This window comes from Chiroxiphia lanceolata, chromosome 11, assembly GCF_009829145.1.
Source record: "Chiroxiphia lanceolata isolate bChiLan1 chromosome 11, bChiLan1.pri, whole genome shotgun sequence".
In the NCBI taxonomy this organism is placed as follows: domain Eukaryota; kingdom Metazoa; phylum Chordata; class Aves; order Passeriformes; family Pipridae; genus Chiroxiphia; species Chiroxiphia lanceolata.
The window spans coordinates 16,273,640-16,293,254 of record NC_045647.1 but is presented as its reverse complement, the minus strand read 5'-3'; positions in this window follow the sequence as shown (position 1 = coordinate 16,293,254).

The following is a 19,615-nucleotide window of genomic DNA, read 5'->3' as shown; positions in this document are numbered from 1 at the left end:
GTGATGACTCTATGGTTTGTGATGTGTTTTTCATATTGGTTGGACGAGTGGCTTCCAAAAAACTGTAAAATATAATGGTTATATAATAAGGTAACACCAAATAAAATTTATTTCCTTTACATTTTGTTTTTGTCTTCCGCTTGAGGGTTATTGGAGTTTTAGTTGTGTCTTTGGTTGCTGATGCTTGGTTTGTATTTTCTAGGATATTTTATGTATAAATTCTTTTGTCAGCCTAAACTTACACACCATTTCCTAACACACGCACACACATGAGCAAACACACAGATGAAATATGCTGTGCTAGTTTTGTAAGAAGTGGCATCATTATAGTCACTCTTTTCCTCTTTGTTTCTGTCAAAATGTTTGTTTGTATGGATTGGAATCACTAAGTGCCTTTGTTTGCCTTTACAATGCATTGTTGTGATAAAAACTGTTTCAGTGGCCAGGAATCAATCTGATATTTAATAAAGTTTGTTAGTGGAATTAGGCTGTGACTGGCAATGCTACTGTTGGGAACTAACCAATTAACCAGTTGTTCAAACGTTTTTTTCTAGTATGGTAAATGTTTTATTTGTAAAGAAGTAGGGCAGGGGGAGCACCTCTTTAGGAAAAGAAATTAGGAGTTAAAGCTTTGCCTTAATGGTTAATCTGTTTTAGCAGGCACAAAAGTAATAAATGTAAGCTTGAATGTTAATCACAATTTGACATCCAAAAGGAATGTTGATTCTTAGTGGGTATGAGGGATTAGGAGTGTGAGTACCTTGAGGTCAGCTGGTCTTAATTCCCTGGTTTATGGATGGTGTTCCTATCTAAACTGTGAAATTCTTTTTGTGGACTTCATATTTTTGCTGTTTGAACATCATACTTTTTTTTTTCCCTTGTAGTTCAATTACATTAAAGATAATGCAAAGAGAGGATCTGAGGCTTTTTGAGCCCTATCAGTGCATCAATAGATCTGCTGAGATGTAATGGTTTTGTTCAGCACAAAATGCATAACTCATCTGCATTCTGATAGTGCTGTGGAAATGGAGTTTGTCTTCATTATGAGCTGAAAATGAGGTTTGGAGCTCTGCACATGTGATGTACAGCTGGGCCGTGGAAGCTGAGTGCAGGTCTGCTCAAAAGCGTTGGCAGCTGGGGGATCTGAGGAAAACACTGATAGGAAGTGCTTATCTCCACTGCAGTTTGGATTGCTTCCATGGAAAGATGTTTGTTCTCCTTCGTTTCTGGAGCTGAGCTGTGGCTCATGCACTGCCTTGCTGTGATGGAGGAGGAGGAATGAGCCCTTCTCAGTTGGGGTGTCTGTAACTGCACAGCTGCCGTGGGGGGAGTTGTTCACCCAGTCTGATCAGTGTGAGCTTCCATGGGCAGCCAAGGGAGGATTTGCTTCTTACAGTCGTGGGGAAAGGTGAAACAGGTCTGGTTTTTGCTTTGTCAGACTTCCTGTTTAGCTGTGGTAAGTGAGCCTCTGACAACTCTGTGTGTTGATTTACTGGCTGGGTTTCGTGATTTACAGATGATCTGTGTTCAGTGTAACTTAGTTCCAGAGTTCTGTGCCATCCCACTGATCTGAGACAGTGGAAAGGAACGTAACCAAGAAAACAGATGTGCAATATCTGTGGCCCACTTAATAATGAAAGCTGTGTCAAGAAAAAGAAAAAAAAAAACCTGGGAGAGAGAGCAGTCCTTAAACACAGATAAGGTGTATGAGTAGTTCTAGTCCAGTAGTAAACAAGGATCATGTTTTGTTCCTTGCAATACACTTTGGAGAGGCTGCTCTAAAACAGGAAGGGGTGACAGAGCTTGGGAGAAGATTGCAAGGTTTAGTTTAGTTCTTCATGTTCTTGAATACAGGAAGATTTCAGACTCTTACAACCTCCTGGGAGAGGGGTGAGTGCAGAACAGCGCACTGATGCTGTTCCAAAGCGATGTGTTTGTGTTTCTGAGAGCAGCTGAGACGCAGTCTTGCACTGCCTGTGAGAAAGTGCCTTGTGGTCACTTGGGAATATCTTCAATTCCTTGGTTTTTATTTTTTTTTTTCTGATTACTGTTTCATTCATATGTTGGTTTCATTCATAACCAACTCCTGTGTGTGGGTGTGTCCCTTATTTGCTGTAACAAGTCAGTCTCAATATGAAAATGCAGGAGGTCACCAGAGCCCTGCACTGGGCTGGAGTGAGGAGGGTGTTGGTCAGCTCACTGCAGGCAGTATCATGGCCTGCTTACCAGTCCTGACAGCAAGGAATGAGGAGGGGGTAGATTATGATTGCACAGAAAAATTTAATTGTGGCTTCTTCTCAGTTCTACATGTTTGACTTGGCAGTACTAATGTTTTCCTAATGGAAGGGTTTTTGGGGAGTAATTTTATAAAACAAGTACCATAAAGTGCACTCATGTGCCTTCTCTTGTTTGTGTAATGGTTTTTAGCTGCCTGGGCGTGGGTGAGATGTTGTGGTACGAGGAAAGGCAAACGTGGCCAAGTATGGTAGCTGTGCAGGGAACACAGTGTCCCTGAGAGGAAAGACCTTTAGCTTGTGAGTTACTTCCATCTCTGAATGCACTTCTGTCGCTGCAAATAAAACTCTTAAGTATGTCTCTGCACAAGTGCCTCTCTAGGCAACTAGGAGAACATGCTTGGAAGAAGCAGAGTATGCCCATGAAGCAGAACACACTTTGCTACAGACTGCTTGTCATTTTGCTTTGCTGGTCAAGTAGGACTTATTTATGCATTGAAAATAGAGGCCTTAGTTTGTAACAATATTCTTTTTTGCTCTCTCTGTAACAGTCCTCCCATATTAGTCCTCTGTATTAGCCCGTGGAAAACCGTGTTTTTCTGTGGTTCCTTCAGAATTGTACTGATCAGTTTTAGTATATTCTTTTTCTCCCTCAGGTGACTTTATTACACAGTAGCTGTACACATGTTCATCTGGGAGCTCTGCTGAAGCACAGGGTGAGAGTCAGGGAGGTTCTACAGCTTCACTCAAATCCTGTTCCGCACAGCAGGGTGGGATGAAGTCTGGATAGAACCTGCACTGCTCAACAGGAGGTAGGTGTGATGTCCCATGGCCTGGGTCTCACACTGTACAGATGTGAGTACCTTGCTTCAGGTTTCTAAAGAAAAGTTGAGAGCTGTGAAGAAAAATCTGTAGTAAAGCCAGGCAGGATAAGAAAGCCAGGTCTGCTGTCTTGAGACAACAGCTCCAGGATTCAGGAGGAAAACCACCTACAAGTATACATTCCTGAATGTAAAGACAGAGTTGGAAGGTGGCAGCTTGTGAGCCCTGAAGGTCCATTTTGGGGAGCTGCAGAGATTCCCTGTTGAACCATCTGCTGGTTCAACTCAGAGATGCTGTGAGTTTTACTGAGTGTTGTATATATGCTGTGCTTTGTAGCTTTTAAAGTTTCACTGGTTTTGTGCATCTAAACCAAGACATGAGTTATCTTTTTGAAGTTGAATACACTATAGAATCGTAGAATGATTTGAGTTGGAAGGGACCTTTAAAGGTCATCTAGTCCACCCCTCTGCCATGGGCAGGGACATAATATCCTGCTTTTGGAGTCTATTTGCAGTTGACAAAACTTGCCTGAATGAAATAGCTCAGAGGGTGGACTGCAAATTTGTGGAGTGTGGGTGAACCAGGTCTTGTGGAGTGAAAGCCGAACACTGAAGCAGAAAATCAGAATAACAGAGACTGAAAACAAATGCACAGTGCACTTGTTTGGTAACTGGGCATTCAAGGTACTCAGTATTCCACTGGGACCAACTGCTCCCTGGGTGGGGAGAAGAGGGAAGGACTTTCTTCCCATCCAGAGGAAAATTCAGGGATGTAGGTCATCTGAAAGATATTTTGATGTGGAAGGAGGAAGCTTTCATGGCTGAAGATACGTTGAGGAAGGCTGAAAAAGCATTTGCAATCTGTCGGGGGAGCAGTACATCTAAGGCAGCGTTAAGGTTGCTGCAATATGGGCCTTGAGGTGAGCTGTAACCAATTTGACTTAATCTATTACAGTTAGGAAAAGGAAAATTAGTCTCTGTAGGGTACGAAAAGGTGAATTTGAAAGCAGAGGTTGAATTATTAAAGGAACAGGAACGGAATCAGAGTGGAAGCAGAAGAGAAGTAGTGCAGAGTCGAGTGTGCTGCAAAAAAGCCTGTGTTCAGCATCTGTGATGAAGTGAAACCAGACAGTGTGTGATGAAGGACATACAAAAGGCTAGACAATAAAAACTCCAGCTGTGCAGTTAGTTGGGAAGTGGAAAAAAGCTTAAGTAGCTTCAGGACGGTAGTTAGAGGCAAAATTATGGATTGCATCATTCAGCTTGTTTGAGGAGTTGCTTTGTCTTTGAAAAGAGCATTGCAGGAAGAACAAGGTGTGACTGGGTTTATCAGTGCAGAATTTAGGCCAGAGAACCTCAGCCCTTGGCAGTGAAGTGGAGATTGTTGGTACAGTCCAGATTGGACTGTGTGAATATACCAAGTTACCTGGAAAACACACACCCTAACTATCCCCCTGCTTTGCATTGAGACTTAGACCCTTCTACTAACCAGCCTAACTACTACTAACTACTACAGTTCCCTTCTGCAGCCCAGAGGCAAAAGGATGGGAGAAATTGTGGGTGGTGACAGACAGATCAAAAACTCTGTCACTACCAGAAGTAGCTGTCACACCATGTGAGTGAGAACATCCACCTCTGCTAGGGATCAGGGGACACAGGGAGTGCATGGCCATGAAGGGTCAAATTGTGGTGCAGACCATGGTTTCCCCAACAACATGCAAGCTACCTGAAGGAACTCAGAATAGCCCATAGTGAGCACTGTAGATTTAATAATTTGGGGAACAGAAATGGAAAATTATATGGATTTTGCAGTGATAAAGTATGGTTTGTGAATAGAAGTGTATGACTATTAATTTCCACTATTAAATAGTAGAATATTTGATGTGTTACATATGGATTCAATCCTGAATGAACAGAGAAAGACAATTGGTAAATATTGGTTACTTGCAGATCCACTTCCTTTAGGCAAAGGGGGATGTGTGTGATATACAGCAATTGGGTAAATGAAGAAACAGAAATGAAAGAAAGGGAGTGTGCTTTCTGGTTGAGGAGGGGAAACTTCAGCCATTAAAAGAGTGATAGAATACCCAGAGAATCAATCTTTTCAAAGAAGGGCATGTGCTGAGAGAGTGATAAAGCTCTAATACCTTTTGGGGACATGTGGCTCAGTCCCCAAGGATTATACAGGACTTACATATGTGTGGAAAGGTACAACCAGCTGTAATTGCAGAAAGAGCTTGTGCTGTCTATCAAATACTAGGATTAAGAATAGACCAAAATACAAAGATAGACCAGCCTTGAAAGAAGTAATGTAATGAATTTAGTCAAAACTTTGAAAGAGTGAATCCAAACCATAGTAACTTAATATCCACTGTAAGTTCTGGTTTATTTTACAGGATGATGCTTCTGGCATTATTGGCTTGAAGAGAAGTAGCTCAGTGTAGTGAGGATGATGTTGACTTCGTTCATGTCCCTTCAAGCAAGTGTTGTAGCTACAGAGGGACTCCAGGAGAGGTGAATAAAACAGAAGGGAGGTTTGAAACAGAGGAACACTAAATACTGACAGTACTTTAGTAAGGAGTACAGAGAATTGTGGAATTTAATGTGTATATGAAGGAGAAATTACTCCTGAAATAGTGCAATCAGACTGGGATAGATGTAACATGAAAGGAAGATTGTACAGATAGGTGTTAAAAGGAGGCTTTTGTGTGTGTGTTAATCAAAGCTTGCTCCCTCCCTCCCCTTATGTGTGTATCTGTGTAGCATTTTCAATGTTAACCATGATTTCAGTTGATAAACATGATTGCTATCAGTAAAATGAACTGTAAAATGAGTACATCTCATTAGAATAAAGGAAAAAGTGGTAGAGGTACCTGTAGTCCATTAACAATATCAGATAACCAAGAAAGAAATTTTTTCAGTGCAAGCTGTAAGAGTTGAGAGTAAAGACTAATGTGTGCCAAGGAAACATTATTGCTCTTTCTCAGCTGTATTAGATCACTGCTGCAACAGTTAGTTGTGCTAGATACAAAGTTTAACTGCTTGTTGAAGTAGAATAGTGGAAGCAATGGGGGTATCAAGCAAGTGGAAAACAGACATAAGCAGATCACAGTGTTATTCAGGCTTACTGGCTAGAATATTAGCAAAAAAAGAGTAAGAAGTTTGCTGCCTGGGTACAAATAATGCCTTACAAAGGTGGAAGGCTGGCTCAGTGGATAGCTTCATCAGATTTAAAAATAACACCAGTAGTAATACCCTATTTTTTTTCAGTGGTAACATAGTATTTCTCTGTCATTAGAAATGATGAGCAACAGTGATGGTATATGAACCTCCTGTTCAAGAATCTCACTGCCATGGAATATTAGCTGAAGACATCCCTTGGCTACAAAAAAGCTTTATGAAGGTAAAAAGTTAAATTAGCTTTACAGACCAAAAAAGAAACCAAGCTTAAATGTAAGTGAAATCTGCTCATGCAGAACTTGAGCAAGTCATTACATGCAATTACCCTTAATCTTTGGCACTGCAATTAGGAGCTGTTTTGATGCCATAACTCCATTATCAGTAAATCACCAGGCTGCTAACAGGAATAATTGTTTCCACATGCCAAAGCCTTCATCAATTTCTGTGCCATTTGTTGCCATCACAGACTGCTGATGTTTGTGTAGGTTATAACACACCCTGACTGCCAAATGCATTCCACCCAGGTAAACGTGTGTATGTCAAACAAATCTGTACATGTGTTAGATCACAGACCAAAGGAAATGTTTCTGTTACTACACAGCAAGCATTAAACATCAGTGAAATCCAGTTTGCACTGATGTATTCATAAATATTTATTAAAGTAGCAGTTCTCGGAGACCATTTCTTATGGAACACCACGGGTAGCTTGCAAATTCACCTCTGAAATAATTAGTAAGACTGTATGTTTTGGGGTTTGTTTCCTTGTTGTGTTTCTTGTGGCAGAGCATCTTGGTGACTGTGGCAACTTATACAAAGTCAGGATGAGACAAAGGGGCTGTGATAACCTTTGGCCAAGGGAATGGTGCCCTGCTGCTCCTGACAGGCAGCAGCAAGCTGGTTATTCATCAAAATGTGCTGGGTTTTGGATACACGTGTGGAGTGACTTAACTTTTTTCTTCCTGATAGAAGATCACTTGGGAAATTGTGTAAAGTACATCTGCTGAACAGTATTGTTTCTGTCAAAAAAGACTGATTTTTAAAAAATGCTTCAGGTTTTTTAATTTCTGCACGAGTGAAATAATTCATTGCGTGTCGTTCCTCCTCCTCCTGAGTGTCTCCAGAGCGGTGCACGGTGTGGTTCTTTGATGCACTGACTGCCAACCATTGCCAAACAGCATCACCTCAGCAAAAACAACAACAAAAATAATTGCCCCCCTGTATATTATGTCTCATTGTTCCCCTCTTTGCCCTCTCTTGATTCCATTGGTATTTTCCTTCTATATCCTTTGCTGTAGCTGCCATGGGACCCCAAGGAGGTATTTTTCATGCATTGAACTGTGAAATGTTTACGTGTTCGTTCCAGTTGATCCTTCAGCTCAGTTATTAGAGCAAAGTCCATGTGTAGCAATTCAGAACAAGTTTAGACACCATCAGTTACTTCACTGTCTAATTCTAGGCTTAAATGTTTGTGTTCAGGGTAAGAAAGTGTTCATCTGATCACAGCAAATAAAAAGCAAAGATTACTTATTTTAAAAATACCTCCTTATTTTGGGCATGAATTTAAGTGTTTAAGGTTTACAAGTCACCTGTTGCTAAAGTAAAGTCTGGAAAAGAAAGTATAAAAGCCAGAAGGTGTTAAACAAATACACTTTTCCAATAATAAATGGATTCTGTCACCTGAATTGAAATATACTACCTGAAACTAGTTCCCTGATTACTTTTAACAGTTTATGAAAGGTTTTGAGTGGTTATTTGGATTTCTTTTTTTCCCCTGCAGCTGTGAATTAGATGGAAAAATACTGCAGCTGAACATAACATTGTTTTTGTCACTAGAAAATTCACTGCTGGCATTGAATTCAGCCTGGAAAAGTAAAGAGGTCATGACACAACATCTGTTTTACGGCGAGCATAGTTATTACCACCAGTAATACTGCAAACACTGGAGTGGAAAAAATAACTCCAGGGCAGAGATGCTGTAATGATGCCTTTTTGACCATTGTTTTATGGACTGTGTTATCTGGATTTCCCCTTAGATGCATGTTTGGAAGGTAAGTTTGAACAAAACACTCATGCTGCTCAAACATAAGGTGGAGCTGTTTCTTTGTGATAGAATTTCCACCTCAGCATCTCCCCATCTTCCTTGTTTGTTTTTGGTTTTCTTTTTGTTTGTTGTCTTTTTTTTTTTTTTTTTTTTTTTTTTGTCCTTACCACATTTTCAGTGTTGCCAGTGATTTTACAGGCAATGTGCTGGAGGCATGTGACTAAGGTTTGTTAAACTCCTGTGATGATTTACATTTGCTCTTGGATTTCATTTTTAGCTAATGCAATCCATATGAGATGTTAGGGGATCTCACCCTGCATTTAGCTTTGGTTAATCCTCCCCACCCTATTGCTAATCTGAACTAACTTTAAATCCCATGCCTTGCTCCCTTGGGCTGGTTGTAACTGGGAAAGCTTCTTACCTCTTCCTTGGGGTGATGGCCTTTGTGTATCAGTGACAAGGGAGACTCTGGGGTTTTCAGTTTTTTGACTGTACCACGGTATAAATTTGTTCTTTTTTGCTGATGCTTTCTACAGAAAAATCATTCCAATAATTAGGAAAAGCTTGTGTAGAATTGTTGTGTTTAAAGCATTGACACCATTGGGCACCTGCTTTACATGTTGGGATTCTGAGCAGCTTTTTGTGTCTTCTAAAGCCAGACAAAGCTAATTCCAGCCTGCAGTAAAACTGATCCTGCAAAACGAGAAACGTTAGTGAGTACTTGGAGCTGCAAGAGATTTTCTTATTTCTATCAGCCTTAATATGTCTGTCAGAGTTCCAGTGGAATCTGGACAGCATTCTTAGTCATGGGATGTGGTTTTAGGTAGTCCTGCAAAGAACAGGGAGTTCGACTTGGTGACCTTCATTGGTCTCCTCTAGCTTGAGATATTCTGTGATTTCCGAATAACAACAGTGCTACAGTGACAGTAAAAGGAATTCTTCCTGCTCTGGTGCCTGGGAGGGGGGTGGCCCATTTTACATAGGAATAAACTTGGGAAAATACTAAACATAGGAATAAACAAAGGAAAATCATGGTTTGCCATGGGCTCCTGGTAGGTTGGATCACTGACAGGCCAGTGTGGGGATCCAGGCAGCTGATTACTTTTTCATTCTTCCTGATGACACAACTTTTTGTACTTGTGAGAGCTACTCAAAGCACCACCACCTGCGAGGTTTTTCTAGCAAAAATGTTAGTTCCCCAGTAAAGTAAAGCAATTGAACAAGTATTTTTCCTGGAGTGGCAGTTATTCTCTGCCTATCCTGGTCTTCTGTGTTATTTCCTGGTACTCCAGACTTCCTGAAGAAGCCAGCCATGTACAGTCTTTTTTTTTTTCTTGACTTCTTTGGAGCTGTGGTTCTTTGGGTAAACAGGATAAAAGTTATTTTGCCACAGCAGTTTGGAGACTGTCATGCCTGCTGCAGAGTCAGAATAAAATTCACCTCTTAATATGACTAGTAACTTAGATTTTAATAAAAAAAATTATTTATCTGTAGCCCTGATGCACTGGAGGAATTATGAAAAGATATTAAGGGTGTTTTCCTGTGGATAGTTTGATATTTTATAAATTTAAAAATATTGTAAATACCAAGAAGTCACAGATGAAATGTAACAGGTTTGCTGATCAGCTCTAAGCATTATCAGCTTCCCACAAACCACAGCTTCTGACAGTCTGCAGGGAGTTATGGTTCCCTGGATTGTGATTAGAATCTACAAGCTGTCTACCAGAAACGAATCCACATTAAAAATGTTTTTGAGAAGAGCTGTGTAAAGCAACCTTCCCTTTGAAAATCTGTATGGGATACAGCAAATAAATAAGTTCTAGTCTTGCAAACACAGAGGAGAGTTAATTGGGGAAGAGGCTACTCATATATTTATTCCTGGTAGTGCCTGCTGGGATTCACAGTGATGCTGCTGTGTTTGATTTTGAGATGGTCTGTGTATCCCTGCCTAGAGAAAGAAGCCAAGTGATGCTCTGCATTTTCCTGTTGTTTGCTAAAACAATCTTAGAAGTGAAACTGCATTTCCTTTTGGTGCTCACTCCTTTGTTTGTCCCTTTCCCCTCCGTAGAATGTTTCTTCTCTTATTTCTTCCATTTTTCCCTGCTTTTTAAAGTAGACATCTAGTTATGCTTGCCAAAATCCAGTCTGTTGTAGTGTAGCTGGGAGTTTGTAACTAAAAGAGTAGCTGAAATTAACTCCCTGGTGCAAATTGTCAGGTCTTTGAACAGTGCTTAAGGTAGTTTGCTGTACCTGTCTCTTCCTTGGTAAGGAGAGGAGCAGAGGTCAGCAGTTTGCAGATTGTTTTTCTGTTCTTTATGAGTTAGTGTGTATGAGTTAGTCATGTGGGACTTTCAGCAGAACATTGATAAAAGATTCAATATTAAATTGTAATATCGTTATCAGAGAACTTCACCTCTAAAGATACATTTTGTACAATAAAAAATGTAACATACATAAATATTAAGTATTTACTGTGCACTTCCTGAGGTCATTTCTGTATTTTTACTAGCAATTTTAGATTGTGGTTTCTAGTGAATGTGTGCCGAGGACAGCAAGTGTTCCACCATCCTTGGAGGTAAGGTTCAGAGTTAAGAGCAATGTTTTACAATGACTGTATTGACACCTGTGGCTCTCTGAGCTCCTGACCCTACTGAAAGCATCACAGTATCATATTTCTATGCTTTGGAGGAACGATTTGAAATATGGATGCAGTTGCTCCCAAGGGAGTGTTGGAGACTGCAGTTGCAGTCAGCCTCCAGAAACGAGCACCCTCTCCCTGTGCTCATCCAACCTCTCTTGTGCCTGGTTTGCTTTAACTTTGCAGTTGCTTTTCCCAGGTCCTGACTTGCAGAGCTTTGGACTCTTACCCTTCTTTGCTAAAAGCTGGCTCGTCAGTCAGTCCATTACCTGGCTCACTTGAAAGTCTCAGCTGTTGAGTTCAAAGCTGCCCTGTGAACTGGATGTGTGGAGGGATTTAACTGGGAGATGGGCAGCAGCTCCAAATGTAAGATTCGCTCTCTGTGTGTAGCAGACAGTGTTACACAGCCCTGAGAAAAGCTCCTCGCACCCACACAGAACAAAAACAACTGTGGCAGCTCCTTGTAATAATGAACATCTCTTAATCCTCAGGTTTTGCAAACACTTAAGGTACTGAGTAGTCATCTGCTGTCAGTGCTCTTCAAAGCTGCTCCCCATAAGGTCCCCTGTAGCCAGTGAAGTAAAATCCTTTTTATGAGGTCACTGTTCTCTCATTCAGTTCTGTAATAGAAAAGTTGACTCACCAACCCCAACCCTGTAAAACTAGATAGGATATCCACAGTGTCATTTCGCTTGTTCAGCCCTGTTATGCTGCCTATTAGTCGGAGTTCATTTATTTCATTAGTTTACTTTGTAAAGCAATTACAGAACTGTTACCACAATAGGACTAGAATGGTGTTTTACATTTACTAAAATAACTTGGCAATTAATTTCAAATGATCTCTGTGCAGTAATCTCCTGCATATAATAGAATTATTCAAATGTCTATGAACATTTTACATGCAGTACTAGAGTGAGTTAAATCAATCAAAAATTAATTGCATCCAAGGCATCAGTATAGCCTTCTGGGATCAGCTGAATACCAGTATGTCACAATAAAGTCATAATAATTGATGTAGCATTGAATCGTGCCTTTGCTTCTCCCTTATAATGGCAATTTTATTAGCTGAGCAGGCTAGGTGGAAAAATGAAAAGAAAAGAGAAATGAAAGTAAGTTAAATACCAGCTAGTGGCCATTAACTCTGATTTAATTCTGTGCTTATGTGGTTTATCATCCTGACACTTTCTATATGCTTAAAAAAGCTTGTCCTTGTTTTGCACAATTGCACTTTGACTGTATTTCCTACTTATATATACGTAGAGAACAATAGAATATATGGCTCAGTATTCAATTCAAGTTGTTAGCCCAAAATATTTCTTGTGAACTTTTGTGTAATGACTTGGACATTTAACATGAAAGATATTTCTTCTGGTAAGTATTTGGTGTCCCTTGGGCTTTCTTTTTTCTCAAGATGTGACTCTTGGGGCATTTATGTCATAGAAGTAGAGTGTGGATATCAAAATATTAGTAATCCCTCTTTTAACTAGCAGATTGCTTCTAAGTTTTTTATTTTTTTTAAGTTATAAAGCAAGACTATTGCTGTATCACAACTACTGAGGAGCTGGTGAACTGACTGCATACTTTTACATTTTTGTATATGTGTATTAGGGAACAAAGAGGAAATACTAAGCTACAAATTCAACTACAAACTTTTTATTATTTTCAGAGAATCTGTGAACCAGGCAAGAGTTTGTTTCCCTTATTTGGAAAACCATATTGACAGTCATCAGGTATAAAAAGATAGATATAAAAGAACAATTTTGGATTTAAGTGATTTTTTTTTTCTTTCTTTTTGTATGTTTGATATCCCTTTGTAACACGTCACTGCTTCTGTGTACACCTGCCCCTTCATGGTCCTTCTCCAAGTGCTGGTCTGGCTTCTTAAAGGCATAGTTTTGGACCTTGTTTGTACCTATTAGGTAGCCAGTGCATTTTTGAGTGACCTAAAATGGTTTGGTCCTTGGATGAAGAGAGATGTTCCTGCTGTCCTAGACCATATGCAAGATCCCTAGAAACAGGTACTGCTTTCCCAAAATGAAAGATGGAGAAGCTGCTGAAGCTCATACCACGAGTCTGTCACGTTGTGCTGCATGAGTAGTGTCAGAAATGCAAGTCTTCTTTCCCTAAACTGGACAAGAAGGGAATAAGACAGGAAGAGAGCAGTTAGGAAGGCATCAAAGAAATATTTTATGAGTCAACATTTGCTCGGTAGGTTTTGTGCTCTTGACTTCCCTCTGCTCCTTCCAGGGTTGTGTGCTCTTGCTCATCCTTTTTTATACCCATGCTTGTGTTCAAAAGCTTGCTACCTGTTCTGTGCTGCAGTTTGGACTGTTGTGTGTGCTTGTCTGAGAGGAGATCGTGCATTCTGTACATATAGAATGTATTTTTGCTCTCTTTTCTGTAGTCCTGCATCTTCTGAGGGGGGTGAGAAGGCAAGCAGAGGTGGTAAGGTGTAAAAATGAACAAGAAAACCACACCATTGCCTTGGGTGAGGGGAAGGTGGGTGGCAGCAGTTATTTTATCTTATTTCTGTGACAGAAGGATCTGAAAATAGATGTTGAAAATAGTTAAACACACTCAACTTGTAGAGCTGTAGCCAGATATTCGGGGGGGAAACATTCAAACACAAGAGGGAAATTCAGATCTAGAAAAAAGTTCTGAACTGTCAGTGTTCATGAGTACTGAAAGAAAGTGATATAAGAGGCTGCAAGACATGTTGGTGCCTGAGAGCTGGCAAATGGAGCACTGGAGATTAATGTAGGACTAAAGGAAGTCTCCTAAGTCCACATAATGTGACTTTTCCCCCATGAGTTTGTCTGTGTTGTAAAAATGTTGTTTTATCTTGCTCCCTTTGGCATTTCCTCTATCCAGTCTTCTTTCGTTACTTCATCTTACTGCTAAATTCTTAAAAACAGGAGCAGACTCAAATCTGCAAAGCTGTCATGTTTGTGGACAGGCAGGAAAACTGAGTTTTCAGAGTGAGCATCAAATGAGTGGATTCAACTTGTGAATGGTGGAAGGTTCAAGAGAAATGTGAAAGTCTTTGGACTCTGTTCACAAGAAGTGCTCAGATCCTGATGGATATATTTACAGACAAAAGCACCTGAATTTTAACAGTGAAGCTGTTATCAACTCCTAAAGATAGCCCTATTCTTGGAGGGCAAAACCAAGGCAATAAGTGGATAGGTGATTTAACTGTAATTGATTTAACTATTAGAGCATGTGGGTGACTTTGCAGCTAGAGCAACTGCAACTTGACCTCTGATAAGGGCATTTCATCACTACTGACTTGACAAAATTAGGTTGTCAGAAAAGTGGGTAAAGCATGGAAGGGGGCTGGGGAGGAAAAAAACTTTCGAAGTTTGAAAAACTGCAGCCCTTTCAGGGCAGGAATTTCTCAGGCTGCATCTGAATTGCAAGACCTGCGTTTGGTTGGTGATGACAGAGCCAATCTCTTCAGCCAAGCTGAACTCAGTGTAGCTGACCCAGTGCTTCAGACTCGTGCAGGTTTCCAAGCACCAGAGCTGGTTGCACTCTGCTGCCCAGCTGGTTTTTGCACACTGGCTCCCAAATATCTTAGTTGTATGTGCTTAGATTGCAGTGTGCTTAGATTTGCCCTGCAGTTGGTGACACAGCCACAGATGATTGTCCAGACCTTTGTTTAATTAGGTACAAGAACAGGAAGGGATTGTGGCAGTTTACAAGAATTTACAAGGCATGGAAGAGGAGGAAGAGGTGAGATAAGTTAGTGGTGTAAGGTTGGCATGTGGTAAAAAATGCAATGGTTGGCAGGAATGTTTCCTAAATTACAACTTTCTAAGTTGTTCCTCATTTAAATTTCTCTAGCATAGATATCTCTGTGGAAGTGACAGCAAAGCCCTCATGTTTGAGACATAGTAAAATAAGCCAATATAAAGATGCAGAATGTACCGTAGATTGTGTAGCTGCAACTCTGTGATGGAAAAATCTGTTCCTCTTTCCATTTACTGATTAGAGATTTTAACATGCCATAGGTATTTTCCAATTTTTTTTTATGCTTAGAACCAAATTAAAGGGGACAGGGATAATTTGTTGGCTTTATAAGGATGTATTGTCTTGGCAGATGTTGCCAGTCAGACTTGCTGATTAAACTTGCCCTTCAGAGCTCCTAATTTGAAATGAAATGTAAAGTTGAGGCATGACAGAAATATTTCTCACAGTCATCAGATCAACTTTCTGATTCTGAGCAGAGTTTCCTTTCATTGAGTTTCCTTTTAACCCAAGTAACCTGCAAAAAGTCTTTATGAACTACGTGGCATCAACAAGTAGCGCTGGATACTGAAGAGCCAGCTCAGCCTTTTTAAAAAAATCAATGATTCCTGATAGTAAAAACCAACAACAGTTATGTGTATCTGGCTTTCTCTTAGACATGTATGTGCTTTGAAATTGTGTTCATCTTTCACTTCATTAACAGAATTTGAGAATATCTCCTTGCCCAGTGGTAATCTCTGGGTTGTTTGTCATGACTGCAGTGTGTCAGCAAACTGAGGTGTTTAATGGCTTTAATCTGATCCACTGTTCTCCCCCTGCACACAGTGCATTGTTTTCTGTTATTTCCCCCCACCTTTCCTTCCCCCATCTCGTCTGTACCTCTCCCCTCCTCTCTGCTTGCACATGCTGCCCTTTCAGTAGTTGTGTTTGCTTAGCCCTGAGCCTGATTGCCAACCTGTAGATTCCCTTGTTCTCTGGATGTTTCTCTCCCAGGTGCTGGGTTCTCTTTTGCTCCTGTTGTACAAGGTTTTACTGGTTGTATCCTCCAGTGCAAAAATGTGAAATTAATTTTGTTAATTTATGTTTGACTTCTTGTAGTAATGAAGAGTTTATTAAATTGCTTATAATTATCTCATTTATTTCTCACTGTGAAGAGACAATTTTTATTTGACTCAAAATTTAATCATAGTTGAGTGATTTAACTAAGCTATTATTTGTGACCTTCATTTGTACAAGTGTTCTTTGCTTACTGGCAATACTTGGGAGGCTCAGCATTTTTTTTTCTATTTGTGTGATCTGATCTATAGCTGTGAAGTACAAAATGTTTCTTCTTCCCTAAGCTGTGTTTGTGTAACAGTTTTCAGTCATCTAAGAATTTCTCTAAGGCTTTCTTTCCCCCTAACATTGCAGGTAAAGCCTAGTGAAATTCTGAGCTCCCCAAATTTACTCCCTGTCAGGAGTGTGAGGTGCAGTCAGCAATCAAGCTGGTGTTGGAATTCAGTTCAGTGATGTGGCTTCTGCTCCTGTCTTGGCTATTTCTATCCCATGTTTCTGTATTGCAGATTTAGGGCTTTACTTTGAGAGAATCAGAAGTTCTGAAAACACATTTACCAAAAATTTAGCTTCCTGGAGCATTCAATTTCTATATTTCCATAAATGGATTTGTGAATAGGACTGTCTTAATGTTTTTATCTTCCAGTAACTGAAAAAAAAAAAAAAAAAGGTGTTATTTAAATGAGGAATACTGGGAAATAGCTCCATGTGAGCCCATTTATCTGCTTTCTGTAATTGTGGGTTACATTAATGCACATAATGCTAATATGGCCTGAAGCTGTACAGTATAATAGCAGTGTCCTGTTAATAGTTATATGAAAGTATTTCCCATAACAGAGAAGTGATACTTACTTTACATGATTTTCTTTTCTTCCATGGTTCTTTTTGAGTGTTCGTAGAGCTGGGTATCATCTTCATTTTTTAAAGCTGTTCATAAGCAGGTATTCAAAATGCTGTGTTAAATGTTTACTTGTTCTGTCAGACTTCTGCTTATTTTCTACAGCTGAAAAAAAGCACCATTGCAGGTTTACTTTTGATAATTCTGTGGGCTTGCCTATTGGTTTGGGGTTTTTATGGCTGTTACTGAAAAACTTTGTAGCAAAAGAGGTATTCCCTGCAGCACCCCGAGGAAATATTGTCAGTGAGTAATGAATGAGGCTGCTCCCTTAATTTGTAATACTATTTTCATGCCTGTCAAAGTATTACTTCATTTACAGTTCTTTTCAAGGTGCTTTAAGGATGTTCTTTCTTATTTCAGCATGGATCTTGTTATTCAAATGAATTAAGCTGGCAATAACTTCTGGCAACTTCAGTGAGGCCAGAGACCTATCAGGCTGGAGCTGGGAACTTCCAGTCTGTACCAGCTCACTATTGCATGAAGGTCTTAGCTGAGACTTGGTGCTCTTGAGCAGCATCATTTTATGCAAGGCATCACCATTGGACATCTGGTTCTACTTTCAAAATGAGAGCTAATCGGTGATAAGCTTTCAGCCTGTGGGACAGGCAGTGCTCAAAGTCCTTTTGTACCCACAGCAGTCTGAGTTTCCAGCAGTTGGTGGAGTGGGGAAGGAAAAGGGAACATAAGTGCATTGCACTCCTTTCTTCTGCCAAAAGATGGAGTAAATGATCTACTGATCAGCCTGTGCTGCTAATTGATTTTCTAGGCAACCAGGAACTTTTCTGTGAGGAAGGAAGGTTTTCTGCTGCCTTACAGTGTTAAAGCTTCATACTTCTCATAATTTGTGCTAAATGTAATGAGGCAGTTCGTCTTAATGAATTGACCAAATTGGTTGGTAACAGATGGGTTGATGACAAATGGGTTAATTAGTAGTCTTATATAATCAGTTTTTATTTCAATTATTTTGTCTGCTTATGTGTGAAAGGGTTATATCAAAAAAGTCCTTTCACCTCTTGCAGAGAAAAGAAATATCTGTGTTATTGGTCAAAGCAGTCCCTTCTACAAATATAGGGATCCTCATCAAATCAAACTAAAAATAGTATTGGTGTGCCATAATTACAAGTGGAAAAGCTGGCATTTTCAGCAGTGCAAGGAGATTATTTTAGACAGTTGCTATGGAACACTAAGTTTCTTTGGCAAATAAACCCGTGTGCTGTAAGCGTAGCTGGGTACGTATTGTGTTTTTCTGCAGATTTTCATTGTCCATGCTAAAATCACCTGTTAGATCCTGGTGATTGAGCTCCCATCAGTAACACTGGCATGACAGTAGCTGACTTTGGTTTTTTTTTTGCTGTGTCCTTGTCCCCGTGCTTGTTTCTCTCAGCGTGTGCCTTTGTGCCGAGAGACTCTGCCTGATTGTTCCTCTCAGGTGTGCCCCAGGTAACCTAACCCTGTTCCTAACCCCTTGATTTAGGTGCAGCCAGTCTGAACTATTAAATGAGAAGTGCTGGGAAGACTAATCAGGAGAAGTTGGAGGAGGCTGAAATCACCAGAGACAGACTGTGTAATTTAGATTCATCAGGTAAATGAACTACAGACGTGTGTTATGGGTAAAACTGCTCCCAGAGTGGCCTTTTTTGCTTGGTGACACCATGGTGACTTTCCAAAGGTGCAGCTGCCGTTTTTACAGAAGTCTTCAGTATGTGTCTTGCATCTTATGTCTGCTGTCTTCTGTTGCCTGGAATTTACTGTCCCCCAGCATTCCCCTTTATTCGTAGAAATCTCACCTGTAGAAGGGGTCTCATTTGACTGCTTCCATAATATCCCTTTTTCAGTCCTGACTTTGTAGCTCTTCAGAGAGTTGAAAGATGGAGGAGTACTTTTAACTTTGAACATTTCTAGGAATGCAGATTTTTCCCTTTAAATGTCAGTAACTTGCAGCATTAGAACAGAAGTGAAATGTCTTGTAGGTGAAATAAATGGGGCAAAGAGGTTAAATGACTTCCCTGGATGCCCTTGGGAAGTTTGTGTCAGATTGCAGGTCCAGACTAGAGTTGGGATTTTGTTCCTTTTTCAGACATTCAAATGATTATGACATCAACTTCCCTGTACAAAATTTTAAACATATCCCCTTGATTCCCTCAGGTCCGACAAAAAACCCCATAAACCACTGTAAGCACTTAATAGGTGATTATATAAAATGCAATGTGGGAAGGTGAAGGAATTATGACAGCAAATTGGAGGGTTGTTTTGATTCAATGAATTTTGTATATGTGGGCACTGCAAACACTGGCAGCTCTAATGGTGTCTTACAAGACTTTATTCAGCTTTCAAGTGCATTTATGTAACTTTTTTTTACCCATTATTGTAAAAAACATGCAAGATACTTTAGCTAGATCAGTAGTTCACATGAAGAATGCTCACACTGAGAGGATGATGAGGAGAAAAGCTTTGATTTGACACACAGTGATGAGCTTTTACTTAAATGGAGTCCTTTGCAGTGCTGTATTTGCATATTACACTGTTCTCAAAATAAAAAGGGTTCTCATGCTTGCAGCAGTTTATACTCAAAATACTCTGACTTTGTTGCTTATTCTATATAAGGCAAAACTATCTGGAAGAACAAACTTAAATGTTAATCAATTCAACTGCTTTATCCATTCTATGTGTATTCATTTTAGGAGAATTGGAAGGTGTGAGCTGAAGGAAAAGGGAAAGGAAAGTAAGGGAGGAAAAGAGATGCTTTGTGTAAAACAGTTGCTTCTAGAAGTAGATTTTTCTCTTCAGGTCTAAGTTGTTGTGCTGCATGAGAAAGGTCTTCCGATATGGAGATGGCTAATGTAATATTTGCAACTTCTAGATCCAAATCACTGTAAATATTGAAAATGTGCTTCTTCCCTGACATCTCAAACAACCTTTGGTTCCTGTGGGCCACAGGTGTGGTGCTGTCCTTTTAAAAAGTAAAAAGCATATTTAATACATTTAATACATTCTCTGGCA